Below are 13,366 nucleotides of genomic sequence, written 5' to 3'. Positions count from 1 at the left end.
AACTCTCTTTTTCTTTTCCTGGAAAGGTAAATCTTTTTCTTTCTTTAAAAGAGATTCATTTTGAGAGTCACTCTCTTGGAATTTTCTAGGATTTTCTGGTCCTAATATTCTTTTCCATCGAAATTAAAAGTTCTTCTGAGAGCAGTTCCTCCCAAACAAATAATTTCCCCTTTTTGGTAGGGCCTATTTGCCCTTTAATTACAGGGGGATGGAAATAAAAATACATTGAATTTCAACAAAGCACCAGAAGACTTGTCCTTTCTCTAAAGGAAATCTTCCAGAACTTTAAACGCCTGTATTTCTTTTCAGATAGAGACCTGAAAACCCCAACCTGCTTTCTCAGTGGTAATTCTGAATCTAGTTTTAAAATGCTCACAAAGGAACTTCCTCCCTCAAAATCCACTCTCCCTCTCTTTCATCCTTCCTCCCTTTTACCGACTGCTATTTCTTTGCTTTTCTATTTATTTTAATTTCGGAAGAGATAGAGTTTGAAAGTATGGAGACAGAGAGACAGACAGATAGGCAGTCATAGTGAGTTTTATAAATTAGACTAGCAGGAATAAAATATGCTTAAATATGATATTTCAATTTGTCCAGATTTCATATATATTATTATAGAGTCGTGATTTTAAAAGAAAGAAAAAAAAAAGCATTCATGTGCCATCAGCTAGAATCGAAACCAAAATTGTAGCATTCAAAGCTGGTGACATTACCACAGTACCAATGTGACACGCATGTTAAGCAACTAAAAAAGTAAAAATTAAAACTAAAATCCGATGAATGTACAAAATGTATAACAAATTTTTCAATTTTGACCCATTTTTGACCCCTTAAAAACTATTTTCACCGGCTAAAGACCCATAAAAGAATGGTTAATACAGATTAAGGCAACAATGTCCCACGTGAGATTGTTCTTGTCAAAGAAGTCTCGTATTTTCTTGCATTATATCAGTAGCCTTTGTGGTTTGCTGGATAGGTTCACAAAAGAGAAATTCATTTGTAGTTTTTTCCACATATGTAATGGACAAAAGAAGAAGAAGTTGTGAAAAATTGGCTACATCATAGGTTTCACTTGCCTCTGCTGAAACTGAAAATATAGAAAAAGAAATGGAAAGATTCAAAGTTGATAATTTTCAGCTAAATACGGTGGTTTTCGACAAATTCGAAAGGGCGTCTGAGATTTCATACACACCGGCATCTTCAATGGAAGCTCTCTGTGGTTCATCCAAATGTAAGGGGAGGGTAGATTTAGGAGAGCCGGTTTCAGGGGCATAGTTTTCATTTTCCGCTAGATTGTCAATAGCGGAGTCTTCAGTGGGGCTCTGCAGAGGAAGAGGAAGGAGGGCCCTCTGTAGAATTAAGTTTGGAGTGTGACCAGTTTGCATCAGCAAATGATGCCATATGGCATAGAGACACCGTTATTTCTTGTCCATTGTTAAGTTGCATATGTGCATAGTTCAGATTGACATCCAGAATCTCAATGGTCTCGACTTAGTGCTCATATTTACTTCCATGTACATGGCACCTCAGGAGCACCAATCTTGACTTGGCGAACCATATTGGTACAGAATCGCTGGAAGCAGATTTCCTCTGAAAATTAAACAGATATTCATCAGGAGTACAGTTAGAGTCAGTGGAGAGCAACAAGTGAATGCAGCAGTGTTACATGTAGTACGCTTTCCCAATGGGGAGATTGCTTGACCGTAGAGAAAGGTTCACTAGTTGCCAGATGATACCATTGTATCTCTCCACTTGTCCATTGCCTTGGGGATTAAAAGCAGTCATTCAATTGGTAGCAATGCGCCAAGAGTGTAGGAATTCCTTTTATTCATCAGACATAAAAGCAGTACCCCAATCAGAATGCACATATGAAGAGTTTCTAAAAATGGAAAATAAATTGGTTAGATGTTTTCTGACAGTTGCTGCAGACATCTACACAAGAGTAAGCAAAAGGGAAATGGGAATATTTATCTACAGTTAAAAAGAACCGATTACAAGAATTTGTTAGCAAAGATCCTTTAAAGTCTCTACTTAATCTTTGAAAAGGTTGACTTGCCTTTATGAGCGTTTGAGGAAGCATTTTGATGAATCTAGGCTTTATCTCAGAACAGACCTGACATGATCTAGTACCTGCTCTTACATCATTTACAGAGTATGGCATATTCTTGCTTTTGACAAAATGCACCATTCAGGCTACTCTTAGGTGACACAAATCCTTGTGCAGAGTATGTAGTTTATCAATAGCGATTGTAGACAAGCAGATTCGGGATAATGCATCTGTAACTGCATTTTGTTTTCCTGGATGGCATGTTATGTTGCAGTTGAAGCAGGCAAGTTCTAGCTTCCATCTTGTTATCATCCCATATCTTGCTTTTGCTCTTTGCGTTGAATATGAAGGAGACAGATTTTTTATTAGTGACAAGTTTGAGGGGGGGGGGTAAAAAATTATATAGTCAGGAATAAGTAATTGACGTACCTGATAATTAAAAAAAAAAAACAGACACTACCAGATAATTCCAGAGAAAAATTTAACCCTCCTTCTGTTTTTGAATTTTTTTTTATTTGTATTTTATTAATATTCCAAAAAATATTGTTATAAATAAGAACATGTAATGCCTAAACACTAGAAGTATAAATTACATAGAAATATAAATAAAGAGTGAAGCATTTTTTGGCAGGAGTTTTGAAAATCTCTTGTAGAGTCATTTTTATTTTTTAATTTTTTTTTTTACTTCAAATTTGCTAAATCATTAAGAAAAAAGTAATCAATAAAGACATTTATTTATCAATTTTATCGAAAACTCATCTCCCGTTATTCAAGGATCTTTTAAATTTCATTTTTATTTTGTTTATTGATTTGTTTTTTGAGGGAAATATAGTTTTCAAAAAGGAACCCCCTCCCTAAATTATATTTAAAAAATATTAAAATTTATTTATTTTTTATTTTTATTTTTTTTTTGGGGGGGGGGGCTCTTTTTAAAACTATGTCGCCCTCATTATTATCTTTAATTTTCTATTTTTGAGCTATTATCGAGACTCATGTCGGACATTTTTTTTTTGCTCTAACACAACACTCGACACTAATTTTTTAACTAAATAAACGCTTTAAAATAAGTTAAACCACTAAAAACTTAGCCAGCTAGGTAGAAAACAAACACTTAGAAAACTCGATTTTATCCTTTTTTTAAACAACAGTAAATAAGTAAAAAAAAATTTTTTTTAATGTTATGGGAGTGTAGTCTCTTAAAACTAATATCTCCTTTAAGAACGGTCATAAAATGTGCTTTCAATCAATATTTATTCGATAATGGCCTAATTTTTCTACATAGCAAAAAATGGACGAGTGTTCCATGGACGAATCTTTCGGACACCAAAAAGATACTTGATTGTGTCTGATTGTGAGTATGAGAAGTGCTACCAATTTAATGTAAAGTAACACTTCCATTCCCAGGCCTATTTAACAGTTTGGAACTCAAGACTGTTAAAGATTTTTGGCTATGGGAGATAAATTCTGTGTGTTTTACTTTCCTGTGTAATTTCGCGTTTTTTTTTTTTTTTTTTTTTTTTTTTTTACGAATATGCCAGTCGGATCTGGGGTTAGACAGAGATAAAATATTAGTTATCTGTCCCAAAAAGTTATAATAACCAAGATATGAGAGATCATTTTAATATAAACTAGTGGGGGAGGGGAGGGTCGCCTGGCTTTGCCCGGGTGTAAAATACGTCTAAATGTGATATTTTAATTTGTCCGAATTTTGCATATATTATTATAGAGTCGTTATTTAAAAATAAAAAAAAAAGTACTCGGGTGCCATCAGCTAGAATCGAAACAGAAACTGTAGCATTCAAACCTGGTGACGTTACCCCTACCAATGTACCTATTTACAATGCCCCCCCCCCCACGGGACAAAGTTAGACACCAGGGTCGTTTTTTAACGTGGAGAAAAGGTACAAAAATAAAAATTGTCTCAATCGTGAAGGATTTCTCCTCCACTGAAAGAGAACGAGAAATGGAAGTGCAGCATCTGAAGAACAGATACTACACTTTGATCTGGCCAAAAGGCAAGTACCCCTACCAATGTAACACGCCTATGAGCTGGTTAAAAATAAACTTAGATGAATGTACAACAAAATACAACATGTATAAAGATTGTTCTTTCGATTTTGATTCTTTTTTGACCCCTTAAAAAACTAAAGACCCATAAAAGAACGGTACATAAAAAATCCAATCATTTGAGGCCCCTAGCGCGCTTTCCTATATTATTACAGAGTCGTGATTAAAAAAAAGAAAAAAGTATTCGAGTACCATCAGCTAGAATCGAAACCGAAACTGTGACATTCAAATCTGGTTACCACTGTAACTGTACCCACGTGACACACATATTAACCGACTAAAAATTAAAGCTAAATTCCAATGAATGTACAAAATGCATGACAAATTTTTCAATTTTAACCTATTTTTGACCACTTAAAGACCCATAAAAGAACGGTCCGTAAAAAGTCCAATCATTAAAGGCCCACTTTAGCGGCGCTAAAGTTTAGCGCCGCTGGGGCGCTCCTCCTCCGCTCCGCGACTTTTAGTTTCGGAAGAGATAGAGTTTTAAACTATGGAGACAGACAGACAGCCTTTTATATATTAGATCTATATAAAAACTGATCCCCCACTTTAAATTCTAAAATATTTTTAATGCTTATGAGGATAGAATCGACAGATCGATTTTTTAAATATGTGATTTTAAACAAAAACAACAATACTTACTTAATCGTCATGTCGAAAATAGTAATATATCCACAAATTACGAAAATCCATCTAGTAGAACAAACAACACCTATTGTAAAAAAATTACGAAAATTCCTCGAGGAGAACAACATACTGTATAGTGTATGTATATATAAAAAAAAAAGTCTATCGCTATCGGCTAAAACAAAACGTCGGCAATTACAGTTGCAAAAAGGAATATAAGTATGTCCTCTGTATTCGCAATCTTCAAGATGTTCACATCCAGGGAAAATGCAATTTTCCGTAAATTACTGGTGCTGGTGCTTGTTAAGATAGAGTCGACAGATCGATTGTTTTAAATATATGGTTTTAAGCAAAAACAACAGTTTTTACTTTATTATTATGTCGAAAATAGTAATATATCAAAATATTTTGAAAATTCATAGAGTAGAAAATTATTTATAGTTAAAAGTAATTTTTACTGAAAATGGGCGGAAATTACATTTCAATTTAATTTTTAATAAACATCGTTTGCTTTTGATTTGTTTCTTGCAAAAAAAAAAAAAAAATACCCTTTTTTGAAAAATAGATAAAACTGATAAAAGTTGGTAGCCGTTTTGGAAGCTAACCGCTTCAATAAAATCCCAAAAGTATACAGAGAAAACACGGTATATTCGTAATACTTTTACATAGGGAAAGAAGTTAAGATGTTTTTTTTTTTTAATTTTATTATTTGTTTATTTATTTATTTATTTATTTATTTATTTGTTTCGAATTCGTGGTTTTATAAAATGTTAGAGTGACGAAAAGTTAAAAATCTAGCGCTTTTCTGAAGATTTTTCTCTCTGATCTAGCGGGTTTTGAAAATCTCATTTGGCAACACTGCATTTAAACCAAAGACAAAGAAAAACATTTGTAGATCGCGCAACTGTTCTAGTAAAGAACTCAATTCAACTTCGGAACGGCCAAATAAACAAAGTTCCTATTAGTTTTTAACTGAAAGAAACTTTACCTTTTAGACAATTTTGTTTATATTATTATACAAAGCTTACGATCATACTTTTTTTTAATTATAAATTTAATTCCTAGCAAAAATAAAATAATTATAAATATTAAAATAAATCAACTAAATGTTACGTTTAGTTTAAACTAAATAAACTTTTTTTTAATTTTTAGATATCGAACGAGTCTTTTTTTTGTTTATTTGTTTGTTTTGTTTTTCTTTTTTCCCCACCATATTCCTGGAGGCAAAAATAGAAATAAATTCGACCTATTAATTATTTCAGAAAAAAATGTTAATATTTAAATAATATTTTTTTAGTTTAAAAAGAAAAGAAACAAGATATTTTTTTTTTCAATCACGTAGTACCCGGTTACGTCTGGATTAAACCGAACCGGAACTGACGACATGAATTCAGAACCCGACACAACAACAAAAACAGTAACTTTTTTTTTGTTAAGCTTTCTCTTGTTTGGGACATTGTGCCCTACATTGGACTAGGTACCGAGGTAGAAGGGAACATTCTATTTGAGTTTAGTTAAAGCGCTGTTACTACCAAAAATAGTCAGGAGAACTCGACTGTTGGCTACTACGTTGTAAATTGAGAGCGAGAGAAAGAAAGAAATTTTAGGTATAGGTTTTATGTTCATTTAAAAAAAAAATCTTAAGAGTTCATTCCCGCATTGTACACACTAATAAATAATTTTTCACAACACGGCATTATTAAGGAAATGCCCCTTGTCATATAACAATAAGGCAATGATGGAGTGAATTTAATTTTAATTTATTTTTTTTATTTCTCCTAGAGTTTTATTCTTGGACTAATTTTCCTTTCTTGTTTTGGACTTACTCGAAGAAAGAAGAGAAAATTCCAAGGAGCGACTTTCTGTTTCGGAGTAACGTAGTTTCTGCACGCTAGGTCTCTACATTTTCGAAGGAAATCGTCGAAAAAATTCGAAACAACGAATTTTGAAGAACGCTAAAAGTTTATTAAAAACGATCAAACTGTGTGTTTCTTCTCGAGGCACTTAAACATGGAGGATCCTAACCAGGAGACGACACCTACTGAGACTGTGTCATACTCGAACACTTGGTACGAGTTCTCCCACGAGATTTTAAGCAACCCGCTAAATGTTATCCTGTTAAGTATCAGCGCTTTTCTTATCTACAAGATCCTGGTCGGTCGACAAGCGCCGAAACCGCGACCAGAACCCGAGGTCGAGTTGCCCCGAATGAAAAAGAAAGACCTGACTTTGGAAGAACTGAAGCAATATAATGGCACCGGCAAGGATGGTCGGATTTGTATCGCAGTCAACTGGCGAATCTATGACGTGACCCGGGGCAAGACGTTCTACGGACCCGGGGGACCCTACTCCATCTTTGCCGGGCGCGACGCGTCCCGGGCGCTGGCCCTCTTCACGGTGAGCGAATCGGCCCTCAAAAATGAGGACGATGACCTCAGCGACCTTACATTGGCCGAAATGAACCGCATGAAAGAATGGCAGATCCAGCTGGAAGAGAAGTACGACTTTGTGGGTCGGTTGCTGAGACCCGGACAGGAACCGGTCGACTACACCGATTCGGAGGACGAGCTTAACGACGACGGGGAAACCTCGAAGAAACCCCTCGTAACGGGGGGAGAAAAGGAGGTTGATGGCGATCATGGAGTAAACACTGAGGCTCAGGAGGCTGAGAAGAATGTTGACGACGTGGAAGAAGGACAGGACGATGAAGAAATACCGCAGCAAAAAGATAAACCCAAGGAAGACGAAGCGATAAAAACGGCACAAGTCGAAGAAAAATCACAGGAAAACGAAAAGGTCCAAGAAAAGCAACCTGAAGAAAAACGAAAGGAAGACAAAGAAATAAAGGAAGAAACTTTCACCGAAAAGACTGAATTGTGAAGTTTTAAAATTCTTGGATTTTTATTTTTTTTAATTATTTTTCTTGAACAAAACTCATTTCTTGGACGGTGACATCACTGATTAAAAAAAAAGTTGAAAGAATATTGTTGAAGAGATCTATGGAAATTTATTAATAAAACATGTGCATATCTTCTAAAACGTAAGTTTATTTGTATTTTCCCCAGAATTAAACAAATTAATCAAGTATTAAAACAAATTGTTTATATAGATCAATCAACTCTCGCTACCGATCTTGGTCACCTAATATTAAACTCTTGTAAATTGCACTTCACGCCGATAAAATTCAAACTGAACCATGGCGTTAGCGAGAAAAACCGAAAGTAGTTCAGGGAGACATCTCTTACAGGAGAACCATGTGTGTGTGTATATATATATATATATATATATATATATATATATATATATATATATTTATATATATACATACACGCGCGCATCATGCTATCTCGATAGCTCTTAAAACTTTAAACAAAAAAGGTGTTTACATTTTAAATTAAAACTAAATTGCAGATTCCAAAAATTACGTAAATTGATCAATTTGTTTGTTTTGTTTTTAATAGAAAATCATTTTTTGCGATTTTAACAGGAAATTGTCGACGTTACAAAGTTGATTTTGATCTCGATAGTTTGAATTGAGTTGTCTCCTCTTTATTTACAAAACATGGCGAATCAAAACATCGCTTCATAAAATTTGATTTTCTTAGTTAAAAAAAAAAAAAAGTGCTAATGCAGAGTGTGGATCCGTGCTATTTTTTAAAAATCGTATTTCCACGTTTAGTTTTGTTTTTTATTCAATTAGGTTAAAGTACAGAATAGGTACAACTCTCCCCATGTTAAAGAATGGCTTTTTAAATAACGTTATTTTAGCACGGATCGGATCACTCTGCATGAGTACAAAAAAAAATTTAAAAATTGGACAGTTTATTTTTGGAGTATGTCTTCGTTTCATGGCGGGTACAGGCTTCAAAGTTTAAGATTTTTTTTTTTTTAAATAGTCCTAATTCTAAATACCTTCCAAACACACACACGCACAAATCTAAAAATGCGATCTAAATCGGCCCTTTTCATTTTTTTCCGTTTTAAGAAACCCGGTTTTATTTCGTTTTGCTTTTCGACTGTTTCTTTCTTGGCCTTCGGTCCAAGATCAAAGTGTAGTATCTGTTCCGATGTTTCACTTCATTTTTCGGTCTCGGTTAATCGAGGAGAAATCCTTCATGTTACTACCCAGAGCGCCCCTTTTTGGGGAGCTGGTTTCCCCTTATATTAAAAGCCGACCTTGTCTTTCTTCGTGGGGAGGCAAGTAAAAAAAAAAAAATAGCTATCGGTGGAGTCTAAGCAAACTTGACAGCCATGAGAGACGATCTATACAAGTACAAATTAAAAAAAATATCTTGGTTTACACAGAACACCAAAGTTGAATAGTTAAAAAGTAGGGCACTTCTACAATATTTTAACCGAACTGTTTTTTATTGTTTTTATTTAACCCTAAACTAAGCTTTTTGTGCAAGAGGGCCAAAGTTTATTTGGTTCAATGGAAACACCAAAAGTTATGAAATAACTATAATAAAACGAAATGCCACGGGCGTTATTGGGTGGGTTTCTACCAGTATTTTTGTTTAATTTTCTATTTTTGAGCGATTATCGAGACTAAAGGCGAGAACCATGGTCGGCCATTTTTTTCTTATTCTCACGTAACACTCGACATTTGTTTTTCGAACTGAATAAATGCTTTAAAATAATTTAAAACAAAACTTATCGAGTTAGGTAGAAGAATAATTTCTCTTGCCACTTGAAAATTAAAAACATTCATTTGTTTGTTGTGTATAGTGAAAATAAATAAAAGGTACTTATGCTAGGGTTGTAACATAGATTCAAAAAAGTTGTCAAAAAAACAAATATATAACAAATAAATGTTATCAAAGGCAAGATAAGTTACTTTTCTACCTAACTGGATATATTTTTCGTGTTTTTATTCAATGTAACATGCTTATGCAGCTCGAAAAGCATACAGTGTTTACCGATGTATTGGAAAATTCAAAATGGCGTCCGACACTTTCTTAAACACGGTAAGTTCAGGAAAAGATGTTATAAATAATAAACTAGACAAAATACTGTTAGAAATTCGCTCATTATATGTTACCGTGACATAAGTTGACATATATTCGGTGTTTTTTAGTAGTATTTTGTCTAGTTTATTATTTATAACACCTTTTCCCAAACTTACCATGTTAAAGAGAGTGTCGGGCGCCATTTTGAATTTTCCAATACATCGGTAAACACTGCATGTTTTTCGAGCTGAATAAACATGTTACATTGAATAAAAACAAAAAAAATGTATCCAGTTAGGTAGAAAAGTAACTTATCTTGCCTTTAATAATATTTATCTGTTATATATTTGTTTTTTGACAACTTTTTCGAATCTGTGTACCTGTACAGTAATACAAACCCAGCAACGTTTGTTACGCTTTCATAATCGGCGGTTAACGTCGTGTTCCGAGCAATTCCGATTGGACGTTGAGTTACGTCTAGTTCAAATTATGCACAAGTACCGAAAAATTTAATAGAACGTTATAATGTGAAAGTGATCCCCGATGCAAGTCATTAAATAAATTAAAAAAATTTTTTTTTTTTTTTTTTTTTACGACCTGCCCCGGCCCAACATAGTATAAACAACCCCAACCACTTCAAGAACGGCTTTCGGAATAAACACCTCTCCCCATGTTAAGAACGGCTTTCGAGGTTGGGAGGGGGGCGGGTATTCCTAAAGCCGTTTTTAACATGGGAAGGTTGGGGTGTTTATAATACGCTGGGGGTGGGGCCACTGGAGCAGTGAGAACTGAGGCAGAGGCACCTCGTAAAAATTAACCAAAAATTTGTTTCCTGTTAATATGAAGTTAAATTTGTTATTGACATTATCATCAATAACTTACTGACGATAATAATTTTACCGCAGGGAGGGAAAAGCTCGTTCAGGTCTGTCGTATTTTAAAGTTTCAATCTTTATTAAATTGAACATACAGAATAGTTACAAAGTACCCTCCTCTTCCCATGTTAAGAATGGCTTTCTAAATGACGTTATTTCAGCACTGTAACATAGTGCATAAGAACCGAAAAAAATCCCAAAACTTTATTTTGGCGTTTATGTCAACGGATCATTAAATCTAAGGGAGATAACCAGCAAAAATAAGCATTTTGCATGATATAATTTAGGACGCTAAATAATCAGAACAATGAAAGAATGTCAAATGGGGGGGGGGGAGATTACACGATTGCTGAAGCAGTTTATGAAAAGGAAACAAATTAGCGAAGTTAATCAACGAACTTAAAAATATAACAATGTTAAGTAACAAAATAAACTTATTAATTAACAAAAAACAAAAGTAAACAATCTGTTACAATGAAACGATGTTAATTAATCAACAAAAATTAAATAAACTTGTTAATTAATCAAGTTGTTCTCCAATTAACCAAAGAAAAATGCTTCCCTTATTTAGGAGGAAAAAAACGAACACTTTATCTTGTGCAGAATCTTTGAACGTTGTGATTTTTTTCTTTTTAATACATTTGTACATAATAGTAAAAAAAATGGGTACTAGTGCATTTATTGATCCGTGCTGAAATAACGTTATTTAAAAAGCCAGGGTTTGTATTACTATACACATAGATTCGAAAAAGTTGTCAAAAAACAAATATATAACAAATGTTATCAAAGGCAAGATAAGTTACTTTTCTGCAAAACTGGATATATTTTTTGTGTTTTTATTCAATGTAACATATTTATTCAGCTCGAAAAACATACAGCGTTTACCGATGTATTCGAAAATTCAAGATGGCGTCTCACACCCTCTTTAACACCGTAAGTTTGGAAAAAGGTGTTATAAATAAAAAACTATACAAGATACTATTAAAACCCGCCGAATATATGTCAACCTATGTCACGGTAACATATATTGAGCGAGTTTTTAACAGTATTTTATCCGGTTTTTTTATTTATAACATCTTTTCCCAAACTTACCGTATTAAAGAGAGAATCAGACGCCATCTTGAATGTTCCAATACATCGGTAAACACTGTATGGTTTTCGAGCTGAATAAACATGTTACATTGAATAAAAACACGTAAAATATATCCAGTTTGGTAGAAAAGTAACTTATCTTACCTTTGATAACATTTATTTGTTATATATTTGTTTTTTGACAATTTTTTCGAATCTATGTGTACAGTAATACAAACCCAAAAGCTATTCTTAACATAGGGAGGGGGGTTGTACCTATTCTTTACTTTAACTTTACAATTGAATTAAAAAAAAACAATGTACCTTTCAGGTGCTAATGCAGAGAGTGATCTGCGTTATTTTTAAAATGTATTTCCACGTTTAATTAAGTTTTGTTTTTCATTCAATTGTAAGGTTAAAGTACAGAATAGGTACAAAACACCCTCCCCTCCCCATGTTAAGAATGGCTTTTTAAATAATAACGTTATCATTTCAGCACGGATCACTCTCTGCATGAGTACCACTTTTTTTACGAGGGTACCCAGCGTAATATAAACACTCCCAATCTCCCCATATTAAGAACAGCAGAGCGACGAGCGGTACTTACTTCACGGGGAATGTGGACTCTCCGTAAACGGTTTTGTTTTTTAATAGCTGCCTGAAATACGCAAGAGGTTTTCTTTTTTAATCGCGCGTGTATTTATTTTATTTTTTAAATTTGATTCATACTTCTTTTGGTACTAGTGCAGGCAGAGAGTGATCCGATTCGGACGTAATGTTATTATTTAAAAAGCCATTCTTAACATAGAGAGAGGAAGGTGTTTTGTATCTATTGTATACTTCAGCCTTACAATTGAATAAATAATAATAATAATAATAATAATAATAAACTTTAATTAAACTTGGAAATACGATTTAAAAAATAGCGCGGATCACTCTTTGCACTAGCACCAAGCACGAAATAAAAGTATGGTGCAAATGCATTGGCAATGCACCATACTTTTATTTCGTGCTTGTTTTTATCCTATTTGGTAATTCTACAGTTTATCGCCGAAAATGGAGACACCATTTTTTTTTTTTTTCGCGCACCTATTAAAATTCTAGGTAAATTTTCAGATTAAGTCCACTTCCACAATTTTCTTTTAAATGACAACTTTTATAGGTTTCGACTATGCTGAATACGAAAATCGCATGGAAATTTTGCAGATATAAGTAGTTATCGAGATATAAGTTGTATTATGCATTGTCTTCTTTGGCGGCCACCTTTTTACGCGCGTGTAGTGTCATAGATGAGTAGATTTGTTTATGGCGCGCGTAAAGATTTATATATAAATTAAAGTTTTACGATATCTTTTTTGTTTATTATTAGTCACGAGAACCGAATATTGAAATAGAAATGCTAGAATATTGAAATAGAAATGCTAGAAATTAAAACAAACTCTTTAAAAACAAAAAATAATAATTACTGAATAAACATTTTAAAGTTAAAAAAAAAAAAATAAATAAAAATAACACTAAAAACTTATCCAGCATCATGACATCTGTTTTTTGGTCACTTTTTGTAACTCTGATTCTCGTAAAACTAGAACAAATCAGCACTTCTGCATTATGCAGCCGAGCGGCGCGAGCGCCATTGCTAGGAGGCGATAACTCTCATTTCTGCTTGGTCAAATAAATAACCAACAATATTTTTTCCGAATACAAAAATATTTGAAAACGAAAACATT

At 33.5% G+C, this 13,366-nt stretch overlaps 1 pseudogene across 1 annotated transcript; it reads left to right on the top strand.

Annotated features, from left to right (window-relative positions):
- The first annotated feature begins 6,091 nt into the window (after positions 1–6,091).
- Positions 6,092–7,783, top strand: LOC145293885 (membrane-associated progesterone receptor component 1 pseudogene; annotated as a pseudogene). Its single transcript, XR_013869782.1, has one exon. The product of XR_013869782.1 is annotated as a membrane-associated progesterone receptor component 1 pseudogene (transcript).
- The last annotated feature ends 5,583 nt before the right edge of the window (positions 7,784–13,366 follow it).

Source organism: Euprymna scolopes, chromosome 15 (assembly GCF_053919585.1).
Source record: "Euprymna scolopes isolate OS-2025 chromosome 15, ASM5391958v1, whole genome shotgun sequence".
Taxonomy (NCBI): Eukaryota; Metazoa; Mollusca; class Cephalopoda; order Sepiida; family Sepiolidae; genus Euprymna; species Euprymna scolopes.
This window is presented reverse-complemented; position numbering and strand designations above follow the sequence as displayed.